At 32.0% G+C, this 15,496-nt stretch overlaps 1 protein-coding gene across 36 annotated transcripts in view; it reads left to right on the top strand.

Moving 5' to 3' along the window:
* The window catches only part of Lingo2 (leucine rich repeat and Ig domain containing 2), a 1,124,971-nt gene that overhangs the window by 564,125 nt on the left and 545,350 nt on the right, over positions 1-15,496 (top strand). The gene's annotated exons all lie outside the window — the stretch shown is intronic.

Below are 15,496 nucleotides of genomic sequence, written 5' to 3'. Positions count from 1 at the left end.
ATCAGACAGAGAGTTAGAAGGACTGGTATTGAGAAGTCTGGTGAGATATCACATGTTAAGTTAATTATTCATGTCCCCAAATTTAATGATTTTATCTAGACTTATCTCCCCCTTGGTTCGTTTTGCAGAGCAAGAATTTCCCTGTAATTTTCCACTTGCAACACTAAGCTTGGAAGACTACTGTATCTGTAATAATGACTCTTTGAAAGTACACAATGCTTCATTATGACATTTTCTCTATGTTGTGCAGTTCTATTACATGATATTAAACCAAGAAAAAATATTTTATTATTTTATTGCCTGCCTCACCCTAAATCGGTCATTTTTTTCTCTGGTGGATATTATGTACGGAGTATCATGTAAAATGAACTTCTGAGTAGATTGTCCTTTATAAACAGATGTTTTTCATTGTAATTGATTTAAGCATTCACTTGCAAGCACTGATTCAGTTCATTAGTGATTCTACCTGCAGGATGTGTCACTATTTTCATAAAACTTGGGTCTTTTCTAACATACTTGACTCCTTAATGTGCTTAGGTAGAAAACTTGTAGGCATAGACACCACAAAGTATAAAGGAAACCATTCAGGAGGTGATACATTTGGGTCAGCAACAGTAATTCTGGGCACAGAATGTCAGATCATCAGCCTGATATGTGTGCCAAAATATCTGCTTAGGAACCATGGTCTGCACAATAATAATTCAACTAATATTTCATGAATAATGCCAGGGAACCTGAGCAGTCTTAAGAGTTCCAGCAAAGGAAGTACTTACCAGTTAAAGAAAAAAAAAAGGGGGGGGGGGAGACAACAAGCTTGCTTTCTTTTTGTTGATAGATCCCTAGTTTAATTATTGAAAAGATTTCTTTTTTTATTTTAAAGATGTTAAGACAAAAGAGACAGAACAAAGCAGATCAGAACAGAACAATTTAAGCAACATAGTATTCAACCGCAGACAACTTGCAATTAACAGTGATACCGTAATGTCTCTTTCTTTGAAATACTTGAGCATAACTTCATATACAACAGTATCAAACATAACAAAATATTATAAAACCATTCAAGAGAATGAAAGTATTGCAGGGCATTCAGAACCAAATTAACAGAAAATGAACAATGGCTACTATATTATCTCATTTTCCATAGAAAATTTGTTTATACTATCACACATAATAAAATCCAATGATACAATATGATAGAACCAATGGAAACAGAAGAACAAAAGCATGGTAGGACTTCAAAGCAAGATGATATTAAATCAGCCCTGGGAATTATATCGTCTTGTTTTCTTCAAAATAGCTGTTCATACTATCACAGATAATAAAATCAAACAAACCAGAATAAAACCATTCCAACTAATGAAGGAAAGCATTATAAAGGTTCAAAGCAATGTAATGGGAAATTATGATTACCATAAACTCTTATGTACACTTACCATTTCTTACACTAGGGAGACTATATGGTATTTATACATGTGAGTTTGATTTTATTTTGCTTATGAGTATGGTCTCAAGTTGTGTCCATTTATTTATAAATATCTCAATGTGATCATTCTTTATAGCTGAGTAGTACTCCATTGTATAAAAATACCACATGTTTTTATCCATTCCTCAGTTGATGGGCTCTTAGGCTGTTTCTAAGATCTGGCTATTACAAATGTGCTGCTATAAACATGAGTGCACATATATATCTCTGTGGTATGATGTTTTCAGTTCTTCTGGGAATATGCCTAAAAGTGGAATAGCTGGGTCAAACGGAACTTCCAATCCCAGCTTTTTGAAGAATCTCTAGACTGATCTTCACAGTGACAAGCAGTTTTCAACATATACATTTTTTCTCTTTCAAGGACTTACTATTTTGCATATTTGAATTTGCATAAAACTGCAGAAACAAAGACAGTTAATTTAAGATTACATGTGTTTCTATTTTTGTAATGCAAGAAAGTTGGACTGCATCTTTCTTGCCAAAATTTGTCTTCAAAGAGGATTATACTTTTATTTACCCAGAATAGCTTTTGGACTTAGACATAAATAGAAAGCTTTATAATTTCTGGTCACTAAGTGTGGAAAATCTCATATTCTAGAATTGTTATTCTAGTTGAGAATGCTTTAAGGATCTTATTTTAACAACTTTTTAATATTCCAAGGAAGAGACAAAATAGAAAAGTAAATGGTAGGATGTCCAGGTTTAATTTCTGGCTCTAACTTAGTCAGGGGATATTGGTCTATTTAACCTCCTTGATTCCTTCACTTATAAAAAAAGCATAAGAAATTTTACCCCAACGCCTTTTGTAATTATGAGATGTGGTAATTATATGCAGGAGAGAGCAAAAACTCCTAAAGTTCTGTCCTATCTTTAGAATGCACATGTCACTCTTAAAATGGCAGATCACTCAGCAAGAGGGGAGGGAAGGGTAAGGGAAGAGAAAGTACCATTGCATCAGAAAGAGATTCACCTCATTATAAAGACACGTTTCTTTGCAACTTTAACATTGTAAACCTTATAACCTCATCAATAATCCTTTTAGAATGTCACAGAAAAGCTTTGTGGAAATTTATCTTTCCATATCTCTGTGAAAGAAAGATACATTTTGCTAGTGAAATGTGATTAATAGAAACCAATTTCCTTCTTTTTAAGAAGGAAATGCATATTGTTCATTTCCTCCTGAAGAATATTGAAACCAAGAATATTGAAACCATGGCGAGCATTCATTTTAACTTCAGGAGTTGTAAGCTGGATGAGTGGGAGGGTTGTGAAACTTTGGAGGTCAGGAAACCTTCAGCTGTTTCAGAATAATTCAGCAAAATAGGAAACAAAAAGAATCCCTTTTGGTATTTAGAAATTATTATTCACTGCTTATCTTTGTCCATTTTATGCTGCTATAATTGAATAGCACAGATTAGATAAAATATAAACAATAGCAATTTATTTGTCTCACAGTCCTGGAGACTGAGAAATTCAAGATTGCAAGACTGTATCTAATGAGAACCTTTTTACTGCTCAAAGCATGGCAGAAGGATAAGCAGCACACGACAAACAGAGGACAGAAAGAGGCAGCACTGTCTCAGTAAATGGCCTGCTGCTGCCCTAAAGCATTCATCATTTCATGAAACTGCAGTCCTTGTGGTCTATGACCTTTTAAAGAACTCCCTTGTTAATTCTGCTAATAATAGCAATTAAATTTCAGCATGAGTTTTGGAGGGAACATTCAAACCTTAGCATAATTGTATGTCTTCTGAAAAGACAACTTTCTATTACCTGGAAAACTGAAAAACAACACAAATAGAAAGACCAGTCAGCTTGGCATGGTTTATTATTAGAGCAGTTTAGGTTAATTGTGTAACACAGCATTTTGTGTGTATCTTTCTTGTATTTCCCCTGCTATCTTACAGACTGCCCACTGTATGGACTCATTTGCTAATTTTCCAGCAAAATTCAAAGTAGCTGTTGCAGTTACTTCAAGGAAAAAGGATGAGGGAGTCTGAATTAATTTGCAGTTAAAAAAAATAAATTCAAAGAGCACAAATTGAAAAGTAGACAGCTGGAGGTCTCATTAAGTGCATATTAGCTTATATTAGCATACTGCAACCCTGTCTGTAATGCTTCATTTTGTCTGTGTGAAGGTGTGTCTGCAGAAGTGTTCTTTAGCCTCCCATTCAATTTTCTTATATATATGAGCATAAATTGAGGAAATATATATATATATGAAAAAAATATGACTAAGTTGGTTGTCTATATAAGGCATATAAGTATTTTACACTAAACCAATTGTAGATATGCAGATAAACCTTCTTAAGTAAATTAGGTTAAATTACCAGAGGCTTCCTGAACTTTGTTCTGTTACTCTATTTTGTTTGTTATTCTACATGTTCCCTGTGATACTTGGGTCCATATCTTGTAGCATTTTAAAGCTATTATTTTTAAGATAGCTCGGAATAACATTGAATTATTTTTAAAGTATTTGTGAAATTTATTTTTATCAGTATTTGCCATACATTACTCTCACATTCATCATAGGGAATTTATATATAAAGATAAAATTTTACGTTTTTTTCCTATTCCCTTACCCTCCCTTCGGCTCTTCTTCCTCTCCTTATTGCAATGTTTTATTTCTATTTTTTCTTCCTTTTCTCTTGATTAAAAATCATTTTCCCTCCCTTCCCTTACCCATCCCCCTTATCCTGATTTCCCTTCCCATGCGAGTGTGTTCTTCCTACTTCCCAACATGAAGTTATTTTTATTAATAATTTTACTCCACCTTTCAGACTGCAGATTTTATACTAATTTTTCTGAGACTGTTGGGAAACAGGAATAGCAGAGTCCTTATTGTGAGACAAAGTTATACTGCGGGTGTTAAAGAAATATGAGTGTACTTGTGCCTATGATGTCATCTACTCTTCCACTTTCTCTTTCCTTGCCACTGTTAGGTTAACCCAAGAGCCTGAAGTTTCTTGTGACAGAGCACAGTACTTTGGGCTCTGCAAGAAAGTTTTGGAACTTCCTGTCCTCATCTGTTGTGTAATTTGCAGAGTGGATGTATCTAAGAATGCCACACACTGTGACACAGTAACTCAACTTTTAGTTTTTTAATCATCACATGCAAAGAACGTTGATTAGAGTTATGTAATCCAGCAATATAACAGTTATATAGAGAGCCAAAAGCAATTGGATGTGTATGCATATATAAAAGAGATTAATTTTATTGCTTTGGCTTATGTAAATACAGAGGCTAGCATGTCTAAAAGGCATAGAGCTGAACTGCTGACTAAATTTCCAGGAGTAAACTGATCCTACAGTTCAACTGTAAGCTGTAAGGCTGGACATTTCTCTTTCTCATTTAGGGTCAGACTTTTTCTATCTAACTTCAACTTATTATATGAGATTTATCTACATTATCTAGGGCAAATTGTTTTACCCAAAGTACACTGATTTAAATGTAAATGTCCTCTAAAAACAACTTCATAGAAAATCCTAAGTAATGTTTGTTCAGACATTTGGGCCACATGGCCAGATATAAAAAAAGAAGATAAGGAAAACATAAGCAAGAGGCAAGATATGGGGAATGTAATTTAGTCAGTAGTGATGAGCACACTTCCCTCCATTTACAAATCGCATCACGTTTTTCTCTCTGCTTATGACGAATCAACTTGGGAGAGATCAAACACAATTCTAAGTAGGAAGCTGCACATGATTGGACAGGGCTTTTGAGGTCCTTTGTTTTCTATGACTGTATACAGACATTAGAATAGATAGGATTATTTTATACTGTTTTCAACTTAGGGAAAATAAGACCCCATATGATTTGTAGTCTCTCCTGGATTCTACCCTCATGTCATGAGGAACGGTTTAATATTTTTTTGTGTGCAATGAAAAACTTCTTGTAGATGCAAACAACTTAAAAATATGTGCATAAAGAAAAAGACAATCTTGTACAGTGCAAAAATAACAATAAATGGTATAAATATTTTATAAATAATAAAAGAAAAAGAATTTTGGTTCTTTATTATGTAAATTTCATGCATTGAAAGGAGGATATAAAAGTTATTTACACATGTTTGAACAAAAAAATAGCTTCTGTTATCATGTAATCATGAACCAAATGTTACAGGGCCAGTACTGGTCATGTTCCAGAGGAACTTGGAATTAAGGTTGGAATAAGATACTACCAATTAGAAGACTTATAGATAAAAATAAAAAAAAAAAAATAAGAACATGGATACTGACTTACTATGCTAGAAATTTTATATGAGGGGCCTTCGGAGAATAGACAAAACAAATATATGTTTACTCCTTGGAAGGAAAGTTTTCCTGGGCAAAATGGGACATATATCCACAAGGTACTATTTGAAGATACTTTAAAGGTTTAAACAGGCTTCACATGAAATAAAGATAAATAAGACTTGTAGATGTAGCCATGGAATAAAACCTGGAAAAACAAAACAATTGGAATGTTGCTAAATTTCGGAACAAATACTGGCATTTCTTCCTGTAAAGTGCTGACAACATATATTTATTTAATGACAATTTTTAGAGTAAGTATCATTAGACAGCAAGTATATATAAGCATAAGGAAGTAAATAACCTATTTAAAATCATCAAATTATATTTAATAACAATAAATCTGACTTTTGCCTTTAAAAATTAAAAAGTCATACATTTTCAATTCTTAAGAGAATTGCAATTATTTACTCTTTTAATCTCTCTTCTTTGGGAGTATTATTTTCTATTTCAATCATCATCAAGTGGATTTCATTTGATTTATATAAATTTCTCATTAGAATCATTTTAGTGATTCAGTAGGACAATAAGCATCATTAAAAACATACAAATGCCGAAGGAAAAAGAGAACAGAAGTGATCACAATCGAAGCAGTAAAGTAACTGAGATTCACTTTTGCCTGATCTTGCTTTTTCATCCCTTAAAATGATAGTACTGAAAATCAAGAAGCTTCCCATTTTCCATCTCAATAATTCCCTAAATTAGAATTTCTAGACCACATTCTTCTCACAAGAGAATAACAAATATGGTTAAAATCACAAGATTGTTTTAAAATCTCCTCTGAATAGTTAGAGTTTCATATTCCTTCCCCTGAACTCCAAAATCATTTCTCCAGGAACAGAGAAGAGATTTATTTCCTAGAGAGGACCACAGGCAGGTCTTGGGGCTGGAGACTGAATAGGAACCCCAAATGGCACACACTGTGTCCTGAAACAGCTGCCCGACTCTCCCCCCTCACAGATCTCTTCCAGCATCTGGCAAACAAATTTCTTATGGGCAAAACATAAGAATCTCTTCAAGGGACTTTCTCCTACTCAAAGATAAAAACTAGTGAAATTAACCACAAAATTCCTCAGCTAGAAGCAAACCAACTAGATGACAATGAAGATTGTGATCAGCGTATATACTCTAACATATTAGCAAAAACCTACAAATTATGAGTACTGTAGAAAGAATCTCATAGAAAGGAAATCAAAACAAAAAGAAAGATTAGCTTAGGGGAAAAGAAAACACTTCAGCAAAACTTTAAAACAATTGTGATTAATAACTTCAAAGATGAAAAAATCTTTTTTTATTCCTAAAAAGAGAATTTTTTTAAAAAACAATGAAAACTATCTTGTGAAAAAAAATATCTGATGAAAGTTTTAGGTAGTAAAGTTGAGAAATGATTCCAGAAAGAAAAGCAAAAGGCCAAAGATAGAAATGAAAGGGGCAAAAAAAAAAAAAAAAAAAAAAAAAAAAAAAAAAAAAAAGAAAGAAAAACGAAAAAGCTAATTAAAATCAAAGAATCTATAGAAGATATAACATTATTTTTAAAAAAGATTAAAAAGTAGAAAAGGAGAAATGAAATTAGAAAACTATCAAAAAAAATTAATGAAAGTTTGCCAAATGGAAAAAAAAAAAAAAACATACATTTTCATATACTTTAGGCATACCGTCTTCCAGTGCTGCTGCACATAGAAATGGGAATAACTTAAAATGCAGCAGTATGTCCCTGACCTACCCCTGCAAGGGTAGTTCAAAATATGTAAATCAATGTGTTATACATCACATAAACAGAAGTAAGAGTAATACTCATGCAATGGAGTATTACGTGGCTATAAAAAAGAATAAACTTGAGGCTTTTATAGGTAAATAGATGCAACTCATAATTCACATAAATCAGTTCACATGTGTAAATACTATATTGTCTCCCTACTGTAAAAAAAAGTTGAAAGAGTAATAAGATCCAAAATGGACAATAGATATTATGAAAATGAAAGAATGAAAGTGTTCAAAAGGAAAGAACAACTTGTCTGGGGAAAGGAGAAAAGGAAGAAGGGAAGAGGTTGTAATATATAGGTATACAGAGAGAAGGCAGCTAACTGTAATACTAATCCCTGTAAGTTTATCAAAAAGAACAGTTTGTGCTCTCATTGGTTGATAATTTTTTTATGTCTAAATCTTGTAATCTGAGTAGCTACTTTTAAGATATCAGTGTGCAATATATTAACTAGTTTTAATTTCCTATTTTTAAAAGTCTATATCATTTCTATTATTTTTGTCTTGTTTTTAAAATTAAAAAAATAATATGATCATCTCAATAGAGATGTAAAAAGCCTTTGACAAAAGCTAACATCTATTCATAATAAAACCCTTGAGGAAATAGATGTAGAAGGGCACTACCTTAAACTCATGAAAGGAAGCACAAGAAAACCAACTGCCACCATCATATTAATGGGGAGAAAACTGAAAAGAAGTCCCTCTAAAATCAGGGACAAGACAAGGGCATCCATTCTCACACTCCTCTTCTACCTAGCCACAGCAGTCAAACAACAAAAAGAAATAAAAGGAATTCAAATAGAAAAGAGAGAAGTCAAATTATTATTTGCAGATAACATGATCCTTAAATAGAAAGTTCAAAAAAGTATACCAGAAGAATCTTAGAGCGAATAAATTCAGCAAAGTGGGAGGCCACAAAATCAACACAGAGAGTGACATTGTTCCTTCATCTCAACAATGAACCAATCGAAAAATGAATGAGGAATATAATTCCATTCTTAATAGTTTTTAAAAATATTAAATATATAGCAATTAACCTTACTAAAGAACTAAAAGATCTTTACAGTGGTGCTCTGAAAACAGACTGGAGAGATTATTAGAAAGTAAAAAGAAATCTCCTGTTCTTGATGTAATGATTTATATTTTGACTACTGAATAACCAAAACTATAACACTGCAAAAAGAGCCCAAGGATACAGGCCATGTTAGGGAACAAGGCTCTTTAAGGAGATGTGAAAGTTAAATTACTATTTTCCAAAATAGAAATTCAATACACAATGTCTATAGCATTACAGCCATCTTCTCCTGTTTAATAAATAGTAATGTAATGATAATGTAGAACATTTATATAAATATTTAGAATTAGGAAAAATATTAATAAATGATTACCTGTAGGAAGAAGGAAAAACGTGTAGTGAGATTTGGCTTTTACATACAAGCCATTAAATTATATATCTTTTATCGACAAGCATAATTTTATCTGTGAAATGTTTCAAAAGATTTTTATTTAAGACAATTAGTAATTTTAAAGTATGTAAACCTATATGTAATAAACTATTTCTGATTATAATAGTCTTGTTAATTTCTTTCTAAAGAGATATATTTTAGTCTATAAACATATAGGTATGTAACTAACCAAAAATATATGTACTGTAACTAGACTGATGAATTCAGAGTCATTTACAGTTCTACAAATTATCAAGTCATGCATCTTGGCCATTTTTATGTCAGTCTCTAGTTTTCATAATGAAATGGTGGGCCTATTTGGGGTATTCTAGTTTTATTAGTCTATGTAATGTTTAAAATTTAACCCAGTAATTTTTTGAAAGCTACTCAGTTAATGACAGTATTGCCTTTGGATTATTATGAAATATTCCTATTATGCAGAAATATGCAAAGAACGTTACATTGGAGATTAATATACTCTGAATATTTACAATGATTCTAAATTCATCTTAATCTATATATTCATCTTGGATTTCATTTCACTGTTCTTTAGAGGAAACTACTGATATGGACATTTATTGCATTTATTACTTTTCAGTACCTATTTGAAGTATTCAAAAATAAATATATAATCCTAAATAATATGTATCATTGTTGATCTGTTGTAAATTTCTTTTTCTGTATGTATTTCTTAACTAGGGGAGACATAATTTTTTTAATAAATTTCTTCATGTTAATGCAGGTGGAATTTGTTCCATATTTTTAATGTTTAGTATTCCATTTATGAAAACAAAAAATTACCTTTTCTATTAATAGATGTTTTGGTTCAATTTTTTAAGTATTGTGTTGTCATTTCTATGAATGCTCTTCATGCATACAAGCGAAAGATTGGCAGGATGTGGTAAGATTTACTAGATATTCCTAGTCTTATCCTTAAACATATTTTTCTAGATTACAATCTCACCAACATTTAAAAAGCTAAAATGCATTTAGAAAAAGGTAACTAAATAAAGCAATGAATTTATTAAAAAATTTGTCACTATCATAGAAAGAGATACTGCTTTTGTAATAAAATTCCCTGTACCAAAACAAATAAATAAAACAAACTACAGTACCCTCTGTTGGCAAGGACATTGTACAATGACAGCTATGAGTTACCTTTCTGTTGCTGAGAGAAAATACCTGATACAGGCAACTTCAAGGGAAAAAGGTTTATTTAGACTCATGGTTTTAGAGAACTCAATGTGTGATCACCTGGCTCATAGGCAGAAAATCATGATGAAATAGCCTGGTAGAAGAATTCTGCTTACCTCATGGCCTGGATTAAGCACAGAGAAAGGAAAGGAGCCAGGGAAAAACTATAAACTTCCAAGACACATCTCCCGTGACCTACTTCCTCCAGTGGAGACAACTCTGATAGCGCATCAAACTGTGAACTCATTATTGGAATAACTCATGTATAAGCTTTGTCCCTCCATCAGAAAGTTACCTTCCAAAACCACCACTTGTGCAACACATGCCTTTGGGGGTACATTACTGATCTAAACCCTAACAGTTTTCATACAGTGCAATAGACATGGTAAAATGATACGGTTTTCCAGAAGTATAGTGTCTAGTTAAAGTAAAGATGAACAAACCTTGCACATCAGCAAGTCTACTTTTATTTTTATTTTCTAAACTAATTCTTGAGCATAAACTGGAGTAGCTTTATCCCAGGATGTTTATTATATCGTTCATTTAGAGATAAGCAAATAGACAGGGAGTAAGGAAGCAAACAATCTCAGTATCTATTAGTATAGATGTAAATAGTCATTCTATAGAATTCTGTTTAGCATGTGATTGAATGAACGAAAACTGCATAACACGAAAACTCCTTAACACATTTCAGTATTGAAGCTATACCACTGCATGAGCAGAAAAACACAGTTTGTAATGGTTTCCCCATAACATCATTTTTTAAAGAGAAAATAAGAATAATAAAAACAAAGATACAGAATTTCAAAAACAAGATAATAGGAAATTGACAATGGTTAATATATTGTATATAACATCAAAGTAGTTGCTCAGATTACAAGATATACATATGCATATGATCAAACAATATAAGCATAAATCACTCTCTTCAATGAACTAAAAGAAATTGGTATCTACAATGTCATTTGCATGAAACTTAAACACACAATTATAAACACACATTTCATATTCTACTTTTGGTTAACTAAGTTTTAAGAAAATTCTAAATAATGGATAAAAAGAAGGTACCTCTTGATGAAAAAAAAGGTTACCTCTTGAGAAAAAAAGAAATGATTTTGTCATATCTGAAATATTTCATTTATTTAAATATCTGAAAGAACTATAGCAAAATATTAATATTCTGCATAATAAAATATGGGATTTGTTATGTCTGGAGAGTAACAGCAAGTGTTCATTACCTTCTGAACTTATCAGCACTTTAGGGATAATACCTAAAGCACACAAATTAACTATGTAACATGAATAAATATATTTGAAAATGAAGTTAATACTTTTTGAATTAGTTGTTAAATGAAGTAGTAAAACTCTGTGTCTGTTTTTACAATAAATCCCTTAGGGGTAGTTAGTTTGCTATAATAGTTCTCTGATTACAATTTTTCTATATTTTGGTATTACATAGAATTATATAAGTCTTGAATCAAATTCAATATAAAGTTTGCATGTCACTTTTTGGCTTTCATTTGTAACAGTTTACTCACTGCATAGGCATTATCATCTGAAAATTATACCTACCCTGGGAATGTCCCCATAAACAAGACTAGACACCAGTTGCTGTATGTCCATCCCATAAAATGATCCTTGGATATAGTTGGAAGATCAGAGTACATGTACTTAACTCTGATGTAAAATTTGGATTCCAGAGATAGAAGGACTTGGACTTTTTGAAATTCTGGCATGTTTATCTTACTTCTCTGAAGGAAAGTTTCATTTCCATCACTAGTGAGAATCTCTGGGCACTCCAGATATCTTTTTTTTTTTTTCCACAGCTTGCCTGAGTAATTTCTTACTGTGTTTTGTTATATACTTTAGCTTCTAATATTTTTTTCTTGGCTAAAGGTAGCTTAAATGTGATTTTAAAACTGGTCATCAAGTATAACATAATAATATAAAAAATTGGTTGGGATTTATGAATTACATTGAAATTTACCTGCCCTCTTCTCTGAGTTTTCCTTGGAGGAATGAGGATAAAGCCACAGATTTCAGCTTCTTTTAGTAACTAGTCACTCTTTATATTCCAAGTATTTTTTGTGTGCTCAAAATTTATGTTTTTCCTGCACACTAAGCCTAGTTTCCTATCTCTTCCCTTTATATTATGAGTTATGATCAATTTTCCAGACTTAAACTGGATATACATGCATTTTGATTGGTAATATATTTCATTTCCTGTAATTGTATGTCTATTTAATTGCAGGCTGTTAATTCCCATGTGTCTTTTAAGGTAAATGAAAATAACATATGTTCCTTTTTAAAAAATTCCTCATTCTTAAAGAATTAAAGTTGTTTTATATTGTTTAGTTTTGAAAGTAGTAATTTAGTGTTTCCATTAAGAACAAAGTTGCTCTCTAGTTAATGCATTTTTCTCACTGTTGATGGAACTTAGATTTTTGAAATTTATATCTGTGTGTTGAAAATGTAATTCTCTAAAGTATTTCTTGCTAAATATAAGTATTTTCATTAAATGGATTTACTAAAACTTCTTTAAATCTAAATGTTCCTGGAACTATATCTACTAAAACTTAAGAAAGAAACATTACAAAAAAAAGATATATGCCTCCCCTACATTTTATTCACTAGTGTATATTCATGCAAGATACCCAATTTCATAATAGACTAATACGAAAACTAATTAACTCCCAAAGCCAGCTCTAAACAGTAGAATACGGATATAGAAAGAACACAATAATGTTTAGTGCCTGAGTGTCATACTAGTGTAGTCATGTTTGTTTTTCTGGCAAAACCTCATTTGGAATTACTGTATATGATGAATTCTCTTTGCGTTAGCAACTTTTTCCAAACAATTTTTCCTGCAGTTTGAAGATAGAGACTGGAGGGTAGTCCTTTAAATGCACTTAACTGAAAAAGTCTCTGGGAGTTTGCATACAGATTTGTATTCATTTTCATTCTACTCATTTAATTAAAAATTTCCACCAAAGTCATATTTACATTAATTGAAGTGAATGAATCTGAAGGCCTTATTTTCCTTTGTATTTCTTTGAATTGATCAACATGTTGTATGTTTGGGTAAAGGCCCCACTGGTTCATCTCTGAGATACTGTGTATAAGTAAGATCATGCAGAATTCAAGTTTCCGGGCCTGGCTTATTTCCCTCAGTATATTGCCCACCAGATTCATCCATGTTGTGACGAATGCCAGGATTTTCTTCTCTTTCATTTTCCTCCTTTTCCTTATCCTTTAATGCTTCTTCTCTCTGTTTTTTTAAGGTTCAAGACTATTCCATTGTGTGCATGTGTGTACGTGTGTGCAGGCAGATTTTGCCCACTAATATGTTGATAGATTCCATATCTTGGCCATTATGTCTAACTCTGCAGTAAACAGTGCAGAGCAGATCTCTCTCTGATGTACTGATTTCCTTTCCATTGGATATACACTGTCTCCAATACGTAATTGCTGGATTGTGTAATCATTTTCTTTAAGGGAAAGGATTGAAGAGGGACATGGAGAGATTTTGGTCAAACTGTATAAAATTTCAATTTGACAGACTGATTAAATCCTTACTGATTGTACAGAATGGTGATTATAATTAATAATAAGGTGTTATATATTTGAAAATTGCTAAGAGAAAGTAGATCTTGAATATTGTCACCACAAAAAAACTATGTGAGGTGATATGTTATTTTTCTTTAATAATTTCACAATTTATACATATCAAATTATAGTACACTATACATATACACATTTTTATTTGGGGTTTATACTTTAATAAAGTCAAACAAAGAAAAATACCACTGGTTTAAATTAATAGATTAAAAATTCATCTCTTACTATTCCATATTTTACCTTAAACAAGTTATAAAAATGTCAGTGACTCAGTTTTATTTTTAAAATATGGATGATGCTTAATCATAGAGAGATAGCACTTTTATAAGGAAAATTACATAATCTGTGTAAAATAGGACAGTGCTTGCATATGTATGTCTGCAGCTAGAATTTCCTGTAGAAAACTGTGCTATCGAGTGTGGATGCTTTTTTGGAAAAAGACAGAAACAACTGGAATGTTGCTTCCCCACAGTGTACCTGATTACATCAAGAAAGTCAGTTCTCTTCTAAATCAATCTGTCAATGTGAAAGGCTTTTATCCAAATAATGAGCAGTAAGTAAAACTACAACACTGTAGGGGAGTCTCTGGCACATCTCTCAGTGTCCCGTCCTTATTCTGGTAAAATCAAATACTCAGACTAGTGTTTAGGAGGCAGTAAACTATTGTTGTTGTTGTTGTTGTTGTTATTTTTTTCCATTTTGAGTCTGTGATTACCTTTATTACCTCCTTTCTAACTGGTTGGTTGTATGAAGTAAGGAAATATTTTTTTCCATATAGTAAAAAGAGTCTCTTAATTTTTTCTGTAATTATGTCTTTTTGTTGTACCTTCCCATAAATACTGCCTCCATTTCAACTCTAGAGTGTTTCCCAAAATGATTTTTGAATATACATCATGTTTCCTTCCCCTCACAAGTTGCAGGGGCTGGGGATTTAGTTCAGCAGCATAAGCACCCACCTGGCAAGCGCCAGATTGTGAATTTGATCCCTGGTAGCAACAAAAACAAAAAACGAAACAAAGCAAAAACAACTTTCACAATTGCAAATTGGAAAACCTCTGGCAGATATGTTTTACTGTGCAAGTTAAATGTATTTTTAATTGAACAGAAATGCCTTTAAGGTAAAGTAATAAATCTGTGGCACACTGGTCTAGCCATTACACCTTCATTTATTTAGATTTCTTACCTGGTCCCAAAAGTCATTGGGTTTACCAATAGCTCTTTTCCTTAATTAAAACTGACATAAATAAATCACTATTTCTCTGCCTCCTCCAGTGCAATTTAAATCTTTAGAGGTGCCATTCTACAATCTCAAGTCACAAAAGAGAGTTTTGGACTAAGAGATTTTGCTAAGTGTTGCATAAAGTTTAGCAAGACTTCTTTGCTCACCACAAAAATACAGAGAACAGCTCTCATATTCAAATGACAGTTCTTTTCAGGGTAGTTTTGACAATGACCATAGAAGAACATATGTAAAATAATTAACACGGTGACTCATTCAAATTTAGTAATGAGTAGGTATTAACCTCTCTTGTTCTGTCTTCTAATTCGGCAAGTAAGGAGATGGAAGTTTTCTGAATTAGTTCTGTTCCCTGATCAATGAAACCTCAACTTTATGTTTTAGACATTTTTCTGACTGTTGTGCATTCTTCTGATAAGAACAATATAATACAATAAGATATGCCATCTAATTTAATGACTCATT

This window comes from Cavia porcellus, unplaced genomic scaffold (assembly GCF_034190915.1).
Source record: "Cavia porcellus strain 051 isolate PalLab524CR breed Dunkin Hartley unplaced genomic scaffold, mCavPor4.1 scaffold_1, whole genome shotgun sequence".
Classification (NCBI taxonomy): Eukaryota; Metazoa; Chordata; class Mammalia; order Rodentia; family Caviidae; genus Cavia; species Cavia porcellus.
The sequence above is the reverse complement of the archived record's forward strand: the minus strand, read 5'-3'. Positions and strand labels throughout refer to the sequence as shown.